The sequence below is a fragment of the Anabrus simplex genome, chromosome 3 (genome assembly GCF_040414725.1).
Source record: "Anabrus simplex isolate iqAnaSimp1 chromosome 3, ASM4041472v1, whole genome shotgun sequence".
Taxonomy (NCBI): domain Eukaryota; kingdom Metazoa; phylum Arthropoda; class Insecta; order Orthoptera; family Tettigoniidae; genus Anabrus; species Anabrus simplex.
In genome coordinates this window covers 116,371,859-116,390,967 of record NC_090267.1, presented here as the reverse complement: position 1 = coordinate 116,390,967, position 19,109 = coordinate 116,371,859, and the positions used below count along the sequence as shown (strand labels likewise).

The window sequence follows — 19,109 nt, the reverse complement described above, 5'->3', positions numbered from 1 at the left end:
CCCCCACCCCCTCAACCCAGAGCCCCTGATTTTTTCGGCCAAGTCATCAGGTGGGCAAAGAAAACTAAGTATCTGCTGTAGGTGTCACCCCAGATAGAGGATTAATGTTCAGTGATCATATTTCTTGCATCACAACGCAAGCAAGTGTGCGCCTATGCACGTTAATGCCAATGATTAGAGCCGAAAATGGGCGTGGTATAGAAAACCGGCTCATGCTCTACAAATAGACTATCAGACTGATACTCGAGTATGCCAGCCCTATTTGGGGTACTGCAGCTGATTCGCACCTGTTAAAGACATAGCGCGTCCAGAACAGCGCGCTGTGCCGCACAACAGGTGCCCACTGGTAGGAACGGAACGACGACCTGCATGAACGGTATCAGCTTCCTATCGTTTATAGCAGAATATGTAGCTCAGCGAGAGTCAAAATCCGCTGATCAGGAACATAGGCAACTATAACACCGTGGGTCTTCGATACCGGAGAACTAAGGACCTTATTCTTTAACCCCGCCCTATTAAGGGGTGCAGCGAGTTTAGAACGAAAAGTTCCACAATACTACCAACAGAAATGCACTACTAGCTAAAAATACCATCATGAAATAGCACTCAAGGTCTCAATAGGTCGACGGGAAAAAATCCTTCATTGGTCCTGAGCCCGTCCTGCACCGTTGAGAATTGTAGCTGACTGTATATATTGGAATCTGGTTATAACTTGAGAACCGCTGGACGAATTTTTACGCGGATTTCGCTGTTACCGTATGGTTTCTGCGAACAACTGGAAGAAAATACGCTACGCGGTACCATTTCTTGCCTTACGCTCTATAAATCGTCGAAGATATCCACAAACTGCATGGATAAGAATTTAAAGTATAAAAAGCTCTACAAAAGAAAGTCCTGGCATCGCATAATTATAAAAGTCACTCCCAGTGGCGGTGTTTATGCTTTTTTATCAATAGAAACTATGTGTTAGGTACAGAAAAAGCGTTCGTGAGGTTGAGTTTAACACCACTTGAACCATTATAACTCGAGAATAGCTGGAATTTTTAAAATTCAGCTTGTGCTATTGCTTAGAACAGGGCCTCTCAAACGCCCAAAATCTCACGCGTGCAGATGGAGGCGCAAGAGCTCCGTGCACTGTGCATCGCTGCCGCTCGGCATGGCTCGGATCAACGCTTCGTCTCTGGGCTACTCGGCTAAGCTCGGCTCAACTCGCCTATTTTTCGGCTCAAGTCAGCTCGGATTTGGAGCGCTACGGCGCAAGTGGGGCAGAGGGAAACAGGCGGAGCGAGCGAGACAGGCGTGAGGAAAGAGAGAGTAAGCGCTATTGCTCCAAATCGAGGAGTGGGGGGTCTGCACTCTGGTCAACCAAGCCAAGTCGTCTTTTGCACCGTGCACAGTGCATGCACCACGCGCATGCACCCTGAGAGGCCCTGGCTTAGAAGAACGACCGACAAAGGTTTTTGTGCATTAAATATTGAGCTGTGATAGGAAGAACCTAAGCAGTAACGATTTAGGCGAAACAACTTGAAGAACATGTTCTCGGCCTTCGCTGCGTAAATCAATAAATATATGAAACTATACGAAAAAAGATTGTAGAAATAAAGGTTCTTTAAAAATTCGACGGCAATTACAGTTTTTATGTTTGTTAATGGTAGTTGCTTATAGGATCTCTCGGGGAAGGCTTCTGTGTATTATATATTGGAATGTGATGAAAGGCAGCGTAGCAGTAACGGTTTATGTGAAACAATTAGTAGAAAGTGATGTTACACGAACACTTTCTCTGCTTACGCTGCCTAAACCATTGGTGATATCCGCAAACTATATGCTTTATCCCCCCACCGTCAGGAAGTCGTAATATTTAAGAAACGAGATTTCCACTTCCGGAGGTGCATATGGCCCTGACGTTCACTCAACCTACACAAAAAATGAGTACCAGTTTAATTCCTGGGGGGCAAAGGCGGCCGGGCGTAAAGCCAACCACTCTACCCCATCACGTGCCAAGGTTGACAATGGTGGAAGCCTTAACCTTCCACTCTTCCAAGGGCCTCCATAGCCTGTACGGAGGTGACTTTGCTTTGCTTTTTATATGCTTTATAATTGTAGATCGTAAACCATTCTACAAGAGAGTATCTGCAACCATGTAACTATCTTTAAAAGGTCACTACAATGACTTTTTGTGTTCGTTAAGAGTAGAAATCTTCATCACGACGCGCAGGTCGCCTATGGGAGTCAAATCGAAAGACCTGCAGCTGGCAAGCCGAACATGTCCTCGGACACTCCCGGCACTAAAAGCCATACGCCGTTTCATTTTGTCCTGCGCTAGATCAGGGAAGAGCATTCCTTATTGTCAGACTCGGCTTAACGCTACTTAAACTGTTAAATATAGCCTCAGATTTTGTAAGAATCATCCAGTATAACATGTTCTACGAAACATTCCACGAGACCGCTGTAAAGAAGCCTAACTACTCTTCACCCATGAGAACTACTGTAAGTTAGTTTGCAGATCTCTGTTTTAAGACAATGATAGAAACAGAATCAGTATTTCCATGGAAATGAAGACTAGGGCAAAAGCTAATATTATTAAACTGCAAATAGTATAATTCCAACTTTTGTATCTTTGGAAATATAATACAGTGAAACCTGTCTTAACGGACCCTGTATTAAGCTGAAACTTGCATTTAACGGAAAATGACCTCAGTCCCTTGATTTGGCCATAAATTTAAATGCAAATCACACTACGTTAAACGGAAAATGTCGAACGCGGAACCGGAAGCCAAAATATATCCGTAAAAGGAAAATTACCAATCCTCCTATTGGATCGTTTAGCAAACTTTAAACCATCCTATACATTCTAGACGGTCTGTGATGCAGCGGCAGTTACTGCATACAGCACACACTAATCTTCTTCCCCAGTCTGTTTGATTTGGAGATTAACTGCTTGACATTTCCTTCGACCGACTGGACCGTCTGGACAATTCACTTTCCGCACGATACTCTGCAAATATCTATCATCTCTGGAGTTCACAATCTATGGTTCTTTAGTTCTCACCACTGAAAAAAAGAAGAATAGAAACATTTGAATGCAGTTTGAAGACTTATGAAGATGTCTCAGAAGTTTAATGGAACTACAGAAATTCGCCCTTCGGCGGAATTATTCGAATATTTCTGTTGTAATTTCTGAGGCTAAAGTTGTATTGGAAAGTCAGGCAATCAAGGCTGAGACTACTGCAAATGAGAAAACTCTAAGCTGACTGTTGGAAAACGTATAGTACTGTTACCCGTGAAAAAAATATCAATTTTATGTATTCTGATAATGTTTGACGTGCATTCAGTGTCTAGTGCGAATAAGCTGAAAATGCACACTTATTTTGTAGAAAACTTTCGTTAAACGGAAACCTGACTATAGTAGGGAAATATCATGGTCCCTGGTATTTAAGACAGGTTACTGTAATTCGTCATTGAGCTACAAATAACCAAACACAAACATAAACAGATTCGGTCATGTAGTGTGTTGTACGAAAGTATAATTATAAATAAAATTGCTGAGTACAGGTTTTCATCTACCGTAAGGCAATTTTCACCTTTTAAACACTTGAAACCAAATACAGGGCTGATGAATTAGCTGTTAGGCCCCTTTAAATAGCACAAGCAAGCATCATCATCATCATGATCATAATTACAGTGACATTTTACAACAATACAAATATCATTTAATTTGTTTTATCTCGATCTTTTCAGAAATATGTCGAGGTTCTTCGATTTCATATTGAGAGACCTGACCTGAAAAATGTCAACCAAAATGCTCAGCCTTCCCTTATGAAAATGTGTTGTTACGACAGACAGTATCAGTGTACGCCCTCATGAGATGAGTAAGCCACATTGCATAATGATTTCGCTCTAATAGTGAGATCATCGGGACTCCTTCCTGGCGATGTGAATGACCCAGCGACTGAACTTCACTTTTGTTTATGGCCTAATATAGGCTGTGATTATGTGCAACTTCTTGTTCTATATCCTGGTATTCACCGCATTAAGTAGAGCTGACGCACTAGGGAAACCATGACACACAAAGAATGTGATAATGGCATTCGCATGTGTTCAGTGATCTTTTCTGAACTATTTGAGCTCACCATTTATTTATTTATTTATTTATTTATTTATTTATTTATTTATTTATTTATTTATTTATTTATTTATTTATTTAGTTAGTTAGTTAGTTAGTTAGTTAGTTCCTGGTTCGAGGCTGATCTCATGCGTAGATAGATAGATAGATACCTGAGATGTACCGGCTGCCTGGGTCACAGCTCTTCTTCCTCTTACGGTAATACATGGAGGACACTTCCTTGCCAGTTGTGTTTCTTGTTTGGGAATGACGAAAGAGAATTTTATTTGGTCTGCGAAGGGAAATTTATTGAAACATAAATAAATTGGGCGCAGTGATGGAGAGCCTGGGGTGAAATGCTGTATTTCATACATCAACTGGAACGGCAGACTCAGAGAGGATTTTTATGATATTTCCACTCTTTCGGAGCTTTAATGTTAATACTCAGTCTACCTACAGACTTTCATGTCGAATGTTGTCGGAAACATGCAATTGATAATGTACAGTACATCCTCATAGGTCCAGGTAATAATGATTAAGGTTCGGTTGTTAAGGAAAAGTCATATTTCTTTCCTGAGCTCATTTTACCCGAAATCTGATAAATAAGTGTGAATGATAGGTCCCTGACCCCGTTTAAAGTAATTTTATATTGCATATAAATATAAATAATATTTTGCTCATTTTAATTATACAAGGTCATATATGGTTATATTTTGAGCTTTTTTAATTTAAACTGAGGCGTCATTTTTAACAAGGTACATGTTATCTGCGTCGAGTTTCAAACACAGGACTTCTAAATACTAAATACTGTAGTAGATATATTTTTCTTTCTTTCCTCGAAACAGATAGGTTTAGAAGACAAGATTCCGAGAAAGAGATGCTGTACGGACGACATACGAAAGAGTTTGCTAATACTTCATTTTTTGGTTCTATTTGCTTAAGGAAAGCTGAGCGAGAACTGCGCTTCAAGCCGATGGTACTCAATGTATCGTATAAAGTTTTACCGTACTGTAGCTCTGTCTGTTTGCCTGAATAAAAGTATCTACTGTATTATCGCTAATGACTATTTTAACACTTATGGCCAACTGTGGGCTGTATAGAACCTAAGGTTACATGATCCAGATCTTCCTCTCTTCCCAGAACGTCTTCATTCTTTCACTTCTGATCTTTCTCTGCTCCTCGGATATTATCAACATTTTTGTGGTTTCATTTCGGATGTCTTGATGTTGACAGGTGGTGGTGGCGATTATTGTTTTAAGAGAAAGTACAACTGGGCTACCGTCCTCTTTGATATTGTCAGCTCGGCTTCTGAACTCCTTTCTGTTGTTGATCACATCTGCTGTAAGTCTAATTTATTCTGCGTCGCTCTTGACCTCTTCCTCCCACTTCATTGTAGCCTTTAGTACTACGATTTACGTAAAGATTTTCATCAATAATTTCTCGACCATTCTCACCTGATGTCCTAGAATTTTCATGGGATTTCCCTTTCCTTTCTTTCGAGTTCTTGCAGTTCCCTTTTTTTTAAGCAGTATCAAGCCCTTCGAGCCGTACAGGCCCTCTGGTTTTACTACTGCGTTGTTATGTCTGTATCCTCTGTATGCTCGCTTGTTGTACCTGTTCTGAGTTAGTCTTGTAGGCCAGTTCTAGTTTTCTAATTCTTGTCTTATTTGCCTCATTATCCATCCCATTTTGTTGTATCCATTCCCCAGATATTTGAACTCAATTCTTTTGATGGTTCCATGTTTTGCTTCCGTATCTCGTTCTTCTTGGCATCTTGTATTCCATGTACTTTGTCTTCTCATCTGTCAAATCCAGTGGCAAGAGAGAGGCGTGGACGCTGTGCTTTCTGCCCTCTGGTCAAAGACAAAATAGGGCAAACAAAGTGCGTGATTTGTTCTCGCAGACTGTGTGCAAAACATCGACAAGGAATCTGCAGCGAGTGCAAAGATGGCGAAGCCTACTTTCATAGAGTAGCTAAAATTAACAATGCTGTGCTATTTTGTGTGAATTCATATTTGGAAGTTTAAAATATGTGTTCAGCATAAAGTTATTTCTAACAAGGCAACTATATTAACATTATACTACCTGTATAAGTGCATAGACGTAGGAAGACCATTGACGCAACTCTGTAGATGAGTGAGAAGAGAAAGAACATGACAACAAAAAATATAAATTTCAAATGAATCCTATTTCACTTTTTGAAATTGTGTCACTCGCAACCCCACAGTGTAGTTTAAGTCCTGGAAGTGTCACAGTGTGGTTCTAGGCTAGGGTTAGGTGGCTATCATCACTACGTGAGGCTAAATATGATAGCTTGGAACTTTCGAAATTATCTTTCCCCATGATTTTTACTGTCTGGCTCCTTGGCTAAATAGTCATCGTAGTCGTCTTCGGTTCAGAGGGCCCCGGGTTCCATTCCCGGCCGGGTCGGAGATTTTAAACCTTGGCTCAGAGGCTGGTTGTTTATAATGTCCTCAACATCCTGCAACTCACACAACACTATCCTCCACTACAGTACACGCAGCTTCTCAAACATGCTGCGCACTCTCTTCGGAACGTCTGCCTTACAAGGTCTGCAACAGGCTAGCTGTAACCACATATTATTATTATTATTATTATTATTATTATTATTATTATTATTATTATTATTTTAGTTAATGACTTGTAGCATTTCAAATAGTATGCCGTCTACTTTACACATAAAATAATTGGTTCTTAAAATTTTCATCGGTAAGTCCCAATTTCTTTGGGGGAAAGTACATCTTTGCATTTAGTGAAAAGACGTCCTACAGGAACATTTGATGGAATACTTGTGTTTAAGAACATCGTTGCTATAATGAGTACTAATTTGGTGGCAATATTACTGTATAACACACAATCCAAATACTTGTAACGCGTGAGCACTCAACTCGCACACGGCACAAGCTTCAGTGAGACTGAGGAAGAGTCAAAAGTGAGCCAAAGTCGCAAAGTGTGCGGGGAGTTGCCACGCTGCCGTGTCTCGCTGACCAGCCAGCCGGCTAACGTGAGACTTAGGCATACGCGCTGTCACACAGGGCATCGAACGATCAAGAGCGACCAACTGGCATCGAGTACTAACGACTAAATTCATTTACCTTGTCACACTGCTCATCGATCGAGAGGGATCGACTGCACGGAAACAGCTGATACTCCCGCCCAGTACCGTACAGGCTACAGATGTATTCATATTCACGAGAGAAAAAGAATGTGTTGTGAAAGCGATAATTCGGGTGGAAATATGATTCTAACCTATGAATATATTAGGAGAAAGGAAAGAACCAGACGATCGCAGTGGACAAGGTAAAGAGCCATAGAGAATTCCACCAAAGTGTGCCTTCGTTGCGGAATGACGAAGAAAAATTCAGGAACTAGTACCGAATGCCCATCAATAATTACGGTATAAGGAATTAGAGGAAAAAATGAAGTCAATAATAAACATCAGGCAAACAAATTACAGGAAAAGTATTAGTTCTGAGGAAAGGCTGACACTATCGTTAAATTCAATATTCACAACGATTTTTTTAGGTTTAAAGTCAAAAGTGATGTTCACCTTCGAAACAACTACTGTATGTCCGTGGCAAAATATATCAAATAAAAGATTAGTGGCATTCTGCAGGATTCTAATAAAGTATTGATAAAAAGGACTGAAAACTTATGTAGGCCTACATCAATTTGAATTCATAATTTGAAGGTGCTACCATCAACAGTGGAAATATATTTATTTAGGCCTACAGGTTTCTGGACATTGGTGACTCATACAGATTTAGGATTGCTCACAATACATCAGTGGATTTGTTCCTGTTATATATGATGCCATTCATAGAGCACTATAGCCAGAATTCTTGACAGGGTGAAAATTCCAACAAAAGCCTCACAAAAGTGGCTCATTGTATTTCAAATATAAGACTAATACCATTTATGCTTATTTGTTTTAATGATGCTGGATCTTGGGGCATAATTACTGTCTTTTCAAATGATATTTTGAGGTGTTTATTAGATGGAGGTTAACAGCTTTTTTTTTTTTTTTTTTCATACCACTTGGTGAGATCCCACCTACCAAAATAATAGACATATCAAGAAATGCTTCCAGTCAAAATTTACATTACCTAATGTAGAAATAGTGTGTCAAGTTTCATTACAATCCTGTAAATAATTTTGAAAGAAAGAAAAATGCACATATGCTCTGAATATTGTGAAAATGATAAAAGCAATGGAGTTCCTTACACTGTTTCTCTCCCTCATGATCCTCTGCAAATCTCTTGTCGCCTCTCCTCTTCTTTGTTATTGTGCCATGTTCAGAATAGTATCATATTGCTTTCATGACAAGCATGTTGCTGAATTTCTGTAGGCCTACTGTGTTTTGTGCAAAGAATCCAGGTCCATATCCAAACTTTGCAAGAATGACAATCCTGTCTTAATTTATATCATTGAAGACTACAGCAGCTTCGAAAGCAGCTAATTTTACCAAATGGCTGTGAAGAAAGGTTGTCTATGGACATCTCTTCCAAAGTAAATTCTCTTTAGGATTCTGTGTATTCACATATGTGTACATTTCTTGAGGAGTTCAGGTGAGGCTAGTGCTCTGTACACTAGCTTAATAACTATAGGAAAAGCTTCTGGAATATTGTTCTAATAAGTAAGTTGGCAGTGTAATAGACTGATACTTGTCACAACTACATGTAAATTACACACAAGGTCTTGTTTATTACCCTCATCACTAAGCATAAAGTACTGTCTCTCCAAACTTTGCACTGGCAAGCTGATCTAATTGGTCACTTGGCTATAATAAAACCAATTAATATAAATCCTGCACTTCCATCCAAATTGCTGGTAAACTCCTTGGTACAGAGTAACACCTTTTTCCGCAAAAGTCTGGTAGGACTCTCCTTCTTACCACAATGTTGATTTTGCCTTTCTGTATATTGTTCATATGTAACTTGTTTACTGATATGAACAGTGCCAAGCCTATCTATCCATCCTGAAATACTTTCCTTATGAATCAGTTCAAGGAAAATGAAAACTTCGCCTTCAATTTCACCAAAAATGAGAACCAGCCACTGCAAAAAATAATAGGTGCTAATAACAAGCACCTTGCCTTCTATTTTTAGAAGTGAAGAGTATGCCTTTCTAACAACTAAATAGACTACTATTGCCGTCTACAGTAAAATGTTATTTAGGCCTCAGGTGGTAAATGATTTAATTTTGCTATATCTTACATTGCCTGTCAAAACTGTTTGTAAATACCAATTATATAAATGAATGTTTGACAGAGTAGGGTGTATGGGCCTTGTAAGATCTTGGATTGACTTACAGGGTAATTAATCTACTCAACCTTTTATTACAAGCATGTAACTGTCATATGAATATATTTTTTATAAATAATGTAGCCTACATATTCTGCCATCATATCCCCTTAATATCACATCACACAAAATACAGTTTTTTATGTTGTAGATTAAAATCTACAAAACTTTGGTGGAAACATCTGTCAAAATAGTTAAAATTAATTTTTCATCTTTGTTTTTCATTGTTTATATGGATCTACAGCACAAGAAATAAAATAATCAATCTACCTTGATGCCCTATGTAGGCCTATATGTTATTAATAAATTATAAGTACATTAACAGACATGAAAGTAGTGATTGCTGGTGCAGACAGGTACAATGGCAGGAGAGTACTTGGAATGAGGAGATAAAGGCTACCTAAGTTACAAAGTTATAAGGTGGCAGGGAGGGATTCTGTCAGGTATAACTGTAGTAAGAATTTTGTCCTATGCAAACAACTTGGTCTATTGAAACTGTGCAATCTAATATTGATGGATCTACAGTACAAGAAATAAAATAATCAGTCTACCTTGATGCCCTCTGTAGGCCTATATGTTATTAATAAATTATAAGTACGGTAACAGACACGAAAGTAGTGATTGCTGGTGCAGACAGGTACAATGGCAGGAGAGTACTTGGAATGAGGAGATAAAGGCTACCTAAGTTACAAAGTTATAAGGTGGCAGGGAGGGATTCTGTCAGGTATAACTGTAGTAAGAATTTTGTCCTATGCAAACAACTTGGTCTATTGAAACTGTGCAATCTAATATTAATGGATCTACAGCACAAGAAATAAAATAATCAGTCTACCTTGATGCCCTCTGTAGGTCTATATGTTATTAATAAATTATAAGTACGGTAACAGACATGAAAGTAGTGATTGCTGGTGCAGACAGGTACAATGGCAGGAGAGTACTTGGAATGAGGAGATAAAATAGAACTCAATGTCAGGTTGAGAATACAAAACTGGAACAGGTAGATAATTTCAAATAGGTATTTAGGATGTGTATTTTCGCAGGATGGCAGTATAGCAAGCAACATTGAACACAGATGCAGTAAACCCAATGCAATGAGCTTGCAGTTGTGATCAACAGTATTCTGTAAGAAGGCAGTCAGCTCCTGGACAAAACTACTAATGTCTTTACACTGGTCTGGTTTCAGACCACCTGTGCTGTACAAACCTAGTGCAATGAGTTTGCAGTTGCGATCAACAGTATACCGTAAGAAGGAAGTCAGCTCTTGGACAGAACTATCAATACGCTGGTCTGGTTTCAGACCACCTGTGCTGTACAAACCTAGTGCAATGAGTTTGCAGTTGTGATCAACAGTATACCGTAAGAAGGAAGTCAGCTCTTGGACAGAACTATCAATACGCTGGTCTGGTTTCAGACCACCTGTGCTGTACAACTGCTTACTACATACACACAGAAAGGACCTACTACATGTATTTCAAAATACTCCTTTCCTTGTAAACCATACATGTTCTACCACATAAAATATACAAATTAAGATGTTGTAATAATGCTAATAATTAATAAAAATTGGAGTTAAGGTTCTTTCCCATCAGGTGCTAATACACATAACTCACTGAGGATTCCAATAAATATTGATAGATAAGTATAACAAAAAATGATTTAATTTAAAAAGTAGAACATTTCTCAAGAACATAAATTTTATTAGAGTCTTTCTTGGTCTAACACTGTATACAACAGTTTCTGAATTTTAACTTTGAAAACCCTTCGACCTAGTACACTCATTCTTTCCATGTCATCATGAAGACACTAAAAATAACATTGATTATATTTTCTTTTCAGTTTTCAGTATCTTTTCTAGATATTCACTTAACACATCACTGTCACTTTCACATTTCTGTTTCTTTTATTTTTAACTGCTGGCAAAGCTGTTTGTAGAAGCAGAAGCCACTGGACTGGAAGTTGAAGTCCCTTCAGTAATTTCTGAACTGTAGGAGTTAAACCCCTCCAACACAAATTATTTCTGCTTCCTCCTCCTATATTTCAGCTTGGTGAAAAGGCTCTCATACACCAGGTGCCACTTCCATAGATGTGTTTGTTATAGAACTGAAAAAAATGAACAACATATTAATGCAATTCTTCTAAATTGGAGCTACATTTTAGTCTGGACACAAGCCTTCTGTTTAAGAAATTGTTACTTTCAATAATTATTTTAGTAAGATGATTGTTAGGTTAGATTATATTATATTACTTTCAGTTATATCTGATAAATTAATGAACAGATGGGTGGAACTTATGGCCTACAGACTGAATCTTCCCCTCACTCTTTCACAACTAGAACACTGGTCTGTAATGTAGGCCTACTTTAAAAAATAAATATTACAGAATTGTACCTTCTTCCAGCAATGAAGAGTTCCAGAAAGTTGAGGGCATTGAAGTAGACCCATTTTATGTTTTCTGTACAGCAGAACCTGGGAGGAGAGGGAGGATGTTATCTCTCCAAGTTCGATATCCAGCCCTCAGAATTTGCCATGTTTTGGCACAACTTTTTCCTGAAACAATGAATCAGAATATTGTGACAAAGCAAATATACATGTAGTAGGCCTACTTATGGCATAGGCCTACACTTATTTGTCATTAAAGCAAACAATGGTATTCATTTCATTAGGTACGAGATGGAGGTTAGGAAAGCACTGCTTATGTTTTCCAAACATTTCTTCAATTAAGTTACAAGAATGATAATTACTACTTCTCCTAGTGTAACTCTTTTTACCAATCTATTCCGTATAATATATTTTATCAATAAATAATCTAAGATAACACTATTCATAAGATAATCGTAATAAATCTAATAATTACTTACCAGTTTTTGTCCCAATTCTCCACACTATAGAATGCCATACAAAATTCACGGTCTCCCTATTACTATATCCAGGGAGTCTAGGATTATACACCACTTTGTTTTCATACACTAAGCAAATTAATGTTTCGATTTCATCAACAGATGACTATGTTGCGTCCGCCATTATCGAACGACTGCGACTGAAAAACGGACACGTCTGTTTTTACAAACCAGTCGATCTTCATCGCTCGTAGTTGATCGCTGACGATCGATGCTGTGTGACTGGTGCCACTGCCCTCTGTAGGTTTGTTTTCTTAGTCGGTCGATCGCAGTCGTTCGATCGAGCCTGTGTGACAGCCCCCTTAGGCAGCGTGCACACCGAGCGCGCTTCGCATAGTGTGTCGCGTGTAGCGTGAAATGCTATGCATAGCGCAAGGCGTGCTTGCTGTTCACACCGAAAATTCTACGCCATGCTCTCAGCTTAGTTTGGTGCGAGGCGTTTTAGGGTGGTCACAAACTAATGCCGTTATCCAAGTACACTAGAAACAGTTTACTGATAGACAACAGTTACCTAAAATTTAAAATAAAAAGAATCGAAAGTGGGTTCATGAATTTAATGAAGAACGAATTACGGTACTTTCAGAGAATTCCATCGTTTGCACAGAGATGCAAGACTTTATCGCGATAAATTTTATGATTACTTAAGAATGACAAAAAATACCTTTGACCTTCCAAATCCTGCAACTTAAATATGGCGTCAAGAAGAAGTATTGGGAGAAATTTAATTTTCCGAATTATTTAGGAGCACCGTGCAGCAAACACGTGGAAATTAAATTTCCGGCTAAATCACGCTCTTTATATAATAGTTATAAATAGTATTTTGCAATATTGTTACAGTTAGCATACACAATTAATCATCGTAACAAAAGTGGAGTAAATGTGCGACAAATATAATTAATAAACATAAATATTTACTTCCAAGCCCACTACTAGCCTACAGAGTGATATTCTTCATGTTACCACCGTCCATTGGCAAAATTATAAACCGATATGACAGAGTCTGGGAGATTATATGCACTTGTTCACAAAGTGTCCGGCTACATGGCTAAATGGTTACCGTACTGGCCTTTGGTCACAGAGTTCCGGGTTCGATTCGCGGCAGAGTCGGGAATTGTAATCATAATTAGTAAATTGTATTGGCACGGGGGCTGGGTGTATGTATTTATAATCATTTCATCCTCATCATGATGCAGGTCATCTACGGGCGTCAATTCAAAAGACCTGCACCTGGCAAGCAGAAATTCTCCTCGGACACTTCCGACACTAAAATCCATATCCAATTACATCCTGTCACAATGTTAAGCCCAGTAAAGTGTGACAGTAGAAGTAATATTACTGTATATGTTTACTGTAGGAATGCGATACAACTGTTGTAGATACTTAAGTCCACTTATTTTGCAAAACAGTTACATTTTTATAGTTTTTGTGTCTTGGGTTCCATATTTCTTCTCTTTGAAACACTGCATGAATAAATTCTTCTTCCATAGATTCAGAACCAGCTAGGTAACGCTAAGCAATTAACCAACACTGCGCGTTGTCTGGCGCTTCGCTTGGCTGTAAGATAGGCGTTCAGCGCAGCAGAGCGCGGGCGGTGTGAACACCTGGATTACGAGCAAAGCACTGGTTATGTTTAGCGTGACGCTTAACGTTGAGCAACACGCGACACACTATGCGAAGCGCGCTCGGTGTGCACGCGGCCTTACTGTGCATGCATGCACTTCTTGAGATTTAGCAGGTGAAGAGCATCGTAAAGCTGGTGGGAAATTTGCCCTAGTGCTATCGGATCGTCAATCATCATCATCAACAACAACAACAGCAACTCTATCGTGGTGCCAGATCTTTCTTATTTCATTTGCCAGGGGCAGGTACTGTACTCTGATCTTTCCTGGATTTTCTCAGGAGCTGGGATTTCAATAAGATATGTGATCTTTGGCGTCTTGCCTATTATTCTTATTATCATTGTTATGTTCCGGCCCCGCGGTGTAAGGGGCAACGCGCCCATCTGTCACCCGGCGGCCCCGGGTTCGATTCCCGACCGGGTCAGGGGTTTATAATTGTAAATGATTAATACCCCTGGCCTGGGGACTGGATGTTTGTGTCGTTCTTAACGTTCCTTTCCTCAATATCCGCGTTGCCCCCTACACCGCGGAGCCAGACTTCTTACAGAATACTGTTGATGGCAACTGCGAGCTCACTGTTTTAGCTTTACTACACCTTGATTCAATCTCACTATGTTACCATCCTGGGAGAACACACAACCTAAATACTTGAAATCATCGACTTGTTCTAGGTTTGTATCACCAATCTGACATTCAATTCTGTTGAATTTCTTATCTACTGACATCAATTTAGTCTTCGAAAGGCTAATTTTCATTCCATACTCATTGCACCTATTTTCAAGTTCCAAGATATTATACTACAGGCTTCCGGCACAATCTGCCATTAAGACCAAGTCGTCAGAATAGGCCAGACTGCTTACTACATTTCCACCTAACTGAATCCCTCCCTGCCACTTTATACCTTTCAGCAGATGATCCATGTAAACTACGAACAGCAAAGGTGAAAGATTACACCTTTGTCTAACCCCCGTAAGTATCCTGAACCAAGAACTCATTCTACCATCAATTCTCACTGAAGCCCAACTGTCAACATAAATGTCTTTTATTGATTTTAGTAATCTAGCTTTAATGCAATAGACCCCCAGTATGGCGAACACTTTTCCCTCGGTATCCTGTCATATGCTTTCTCTAGATCTACGAAACATAAACACGTCTATCTATTCCTCTCGTAGCATTTTTCAATTACCTGGTGCATACTGAAAATCTGATCCTGACAGCACCTCTGTGGTCTGAAACCACACTGGTTTTCATCCAATTTCCTCTCAACCACTGATCGCACCCTACCTTCCAAGATGCCAATGAATACTTTGCCTGGTGTACTAATCAATGACATTACCTCGATAGTTGTTGCAATCCTTCCGTTTCCCTTGCTTATAGATACGTACACTTACTGCTTTTGTCCAATCTGAAGGTACCTTACCAACACTCCATGCTAATCTTACTACTATATGAAGCCATTTCATCCCTGCCTTCTCACTATAGCCAACGGCCGTAGCCGTGTTGAAACACCGGCTCCCGTGAGATCTTCGAAGTTAAGCAAAATTGGGCGTGGTCAAGATTTGGATGGGTTGCCACGCGCTCTTGGTGGGGGCTAAGGTAATGGAGAAGCGGAAAGAAACTGGCCACCCTACCGTACGTAAACTCCGTCTCAGACACACCTATGCGGAGGTTCGGACCTGCCTTCGGGTAGAATACACCCTTACCTTACCTTACCTTCTCACTATACTTCACAATTTCAGTTCTAATTTCATCTATTCCTGCTGCTTTATGACAATGGAGTTTATTTACCATCCTTTCCACTTCCTCAAGCGTAATTTCACCAATATCATTTTCCTCCTCTCCATGAGCTTGGTTGTTCTCAACACTACCAGGAAGATTTCCTTTTACGTTGAGAAGATTTTGAATATTCCCTCCACCTCTCCACCGATTCTCTGGGATCTATTATTTATGAGTTATTATTATTTTTATTATTATTATTATTATTATTATTATTATTATTATTATTATTTACGTTATTTATTACCTGAAAATTACGCATCGTTAGGAATGACATTCGACGTCAAATCCCTGGTCAAAGCAGAAAATGAGTCGAAAAAATGGATTAAACTGAAGAGAGTTTGTTTGTGTGTTTATTTATTCATTCGACATAGCCCACGACAATTTATTTACACTATCACACGTTTCACCTCAGCTGTGATGTGGCATTTTCAGTGACAGTGATTACAGTTCTGTTTCTTTTTTGCATCATAGCATAGGTGAAACGCCAGAATGTGTAAATAAATTGACGGACTGGTTGCAAATCAAGATATTTTCTTATCTTCCTCTATTTCTGTTCCGAGGTACTGATGATCTTGCTGTTTTGTCAGTTGTACAGCATTCACTTTCACAAGAAACTTATCACAAGTGCTGCGTGCGATACAGTTCCGTAGGATGGTTTACACCATTTAACACTGTGCTGCCTCGAGGCAGCAATGGAACGTGAAATTTGACTGTAATTTGTATTTCCAAACAGAAAGCCAACTAAATTGGTCACGTTTGTCGACAGTAAAAGGATTTTTTTTTTTTGGTGCTGTAATCATTAGCGTTGTATCGGAACCTCTCGTAATGGCAAATTATTATTTCCCAAACGGATTGGCCGCAGCAGGTAACATTGTTCCTCCCCATATTTTACATAGGTTCGAACAGTAAATATAAAACGTAGCACTCAGCTGAGTTTTCATTTCCTCCGCTATTTTGCCTTTTGAGAGAGGATTGGTGGATAATTGAACTCACTCTACTAAAAAAGACAGATCAATAATAATAATAATAATAATAATAATAATAATAATAATAATAATAATAATAATAATAATAATAATTAGAGCAGTGCAGCTCACTTTTTCTTGATCATACCGCACTTCCCCTGTGGGTGGAGGTGGTAGAATAACACCCGTGGTATTCCCTGCCTATCGTAAGAGTCGACTAGAAAGGGCTTCATGGGCTCTCAACTTAGCTGAGTCCCGGCATTGCTCCACTTACTTGTGCCAGGCTTCTCACCTTCATCTATCATATCCGACCTTCTTTGGTCAATGCTTGTTCTTTTCCGACCCCGACACTATTAGGTTCCGAGAACAATTTCCTATCCCATCGTCGCCAAGACCTATCTGTGTCGGTGCGAAGTGAAGCACCTTGTAAAGAAAAAATACTTTAGCAGTAATGCCATGTAGCGGAAGCGAGTAGTAGCAGAAGAAGTAGAGAACCTCTCAGTGTAACGCTAATTGTTGATGGGCATCGCCAATTGACTCTAAATTTGTAAAAATTGAATAATAACGAAGATATTCGCTACTATTACTCGCACGATAAATAATAATGCATGGAACATAGAGGGTCAGAAATTATATTTTTCTCAACTGTCATTATGTACAGTTTTTCGGGAGACATTTGAGCTAGGGCACAGTCCTGCTTTCCCTGAACATAAATACCATAACAAACAGACTGACTGTCAAAAAATGAACTGAACCCATTCTCGACTTTTGTAAGCCTAATCTGAGATAAAAGCGAAGTATGAGACAACATTTTTAAATGTATGAACACAATTTTTTTAAATTACAATGACGGTAGTCCATATTATTTTGATTTCACAACGTATGTTCGTCTCTGTCTTCTATGAACGAATTTCATTTTATTTTACCCACCAAGAGGTGAGACTGATCATCGTTAAAGGCGCTAATATAGGCCTGTACCATCTGTATGGTTGTAAGTATAGTAAATGTAACATGTGGCTTACTGTCACTAATATGTTAATTAACCTGTAGGCTATGCGCGTATGTTTCTAATTGCTGGATTTGTACCTTTAACAGTGCAGACATAAATAAGTAAGCAACTAAATAAATAAATAAATACTATACGAACAAGCCAGTATGGGAAGAACTGAGACTACTGGAAGAACCATGATTCGCTAGTAGGTCAGATCATTCAGACGTAAAATGAATTGGCTGATCTCATTGTCAGAGTCTGTTCGTCGTTGTCATGTACCAAGATAATGGATTCGACCTTGGATAAGTTCGATGTCATTTGAGCTCATTTTAATGTTAACACTCCAGTACGTTAATGACCTCCTGAGGGACAAAATTCCGATACACTGGCATCTCATAAAATCGTGAACAATTGAAGGGATGGTAAACAAAAAACATTACTTATTGAATCTATTGCTCGTTTCCTTTAATAATAATAATAATAATAATAATAATAATAATAATAATAATAATAATAATAATTCTCAGCTTATACCACACGCGAACTGTTTCGCACATATGAATTTGGCCGTACTCGTCAGATAGATGCCCTTCTTGACTCCATTCCTATCTGGAGAGATATATTTGCTACAGCGTGTTTCTGTAGTGATTTGTACGTGTGTGTTATGAGTAGAGCCCGGATTCCCATGCAGTATCAAATCTCAAAATATGCATGCATTCATGCACTATCATATAGCAAAACATGCACGATAAACTGGAAATATGCACGGTTACGTGCCAGTTGCGACCGTGCCGGATGCGACCCGGCCATTATCGTGCCAATAGCGACCGAGCGGAAAAGCATCGTGCCGCATGCGACCCATCAATCACTTACAATTGATCTGCATTAAGGGCTGTCACCAAGTGGCAGATTGCTTATCAGTAGCTAACTTGGTCTTTTCTAAAATAAAGGTCTGCCACCGTTATTAGCAGGTTCGAGTGCCGTTGGTCGGAAGAAAAATATAATAATGTTGCTGGCTTTACGTCCCAGTAACTACGTTTATGGTTTAAGGAGACGCCGAGGTGCCGGAATTTAGTCCCGCAGGTCTTATTTTACGTGCCATGAAATCCACCGACACGAAGCTGACGTATTTGAGCACGTTCAAATACCTCCAGACTGAGCCAGGATCGAACCTGCCAAGTTGGAGTAGGAAGAACAGCATCTCAACCGTCTGAGCCGTCTCAGTCACTTAGCCCGGATGAAAAAAAATTTCACCATCAGAATGTAGGCCGGCAAGGTAGGAAAGTTGGTGTATAGCCTACAATTTATAATCACTAGATTGCGTACCAAAAGCCTGGATTCAAATCCAAACCGCTTCGCAGTGTTCAAATGAAATGAGGGAATATGATGCTGTTGATGGTGATTCGGCCGTCGGATGGGGACGTAATGCATTG

At 39.3% G+C, this 19,109-nt stretch overlaps 1 long non-coding RNA gene across 1 annotated transcript; it reads right to left on the bottom strand.

The window, feature by feature from the left end:
• Positions 1-11,190: 11,190 nt before the first annotated feature.
• On the bottom strand, positions 11,191-12,617 carry LOC137499007 (uncharacterized). The gene is made up of 3 exons (XR_011017970.1): positions 12,284-12,617; positions 11,814-11,972; positions 11,191-11,526 (listed from the first exon to the last, which is right to left on the bottom strand). It is a non-coding gene; the product is annotated as an uncharacterized lncRNA (long non-coding RNA).
• Between the last annotated feature and the right edge of the window lie 6,492 nt (positions 12,618-19,109).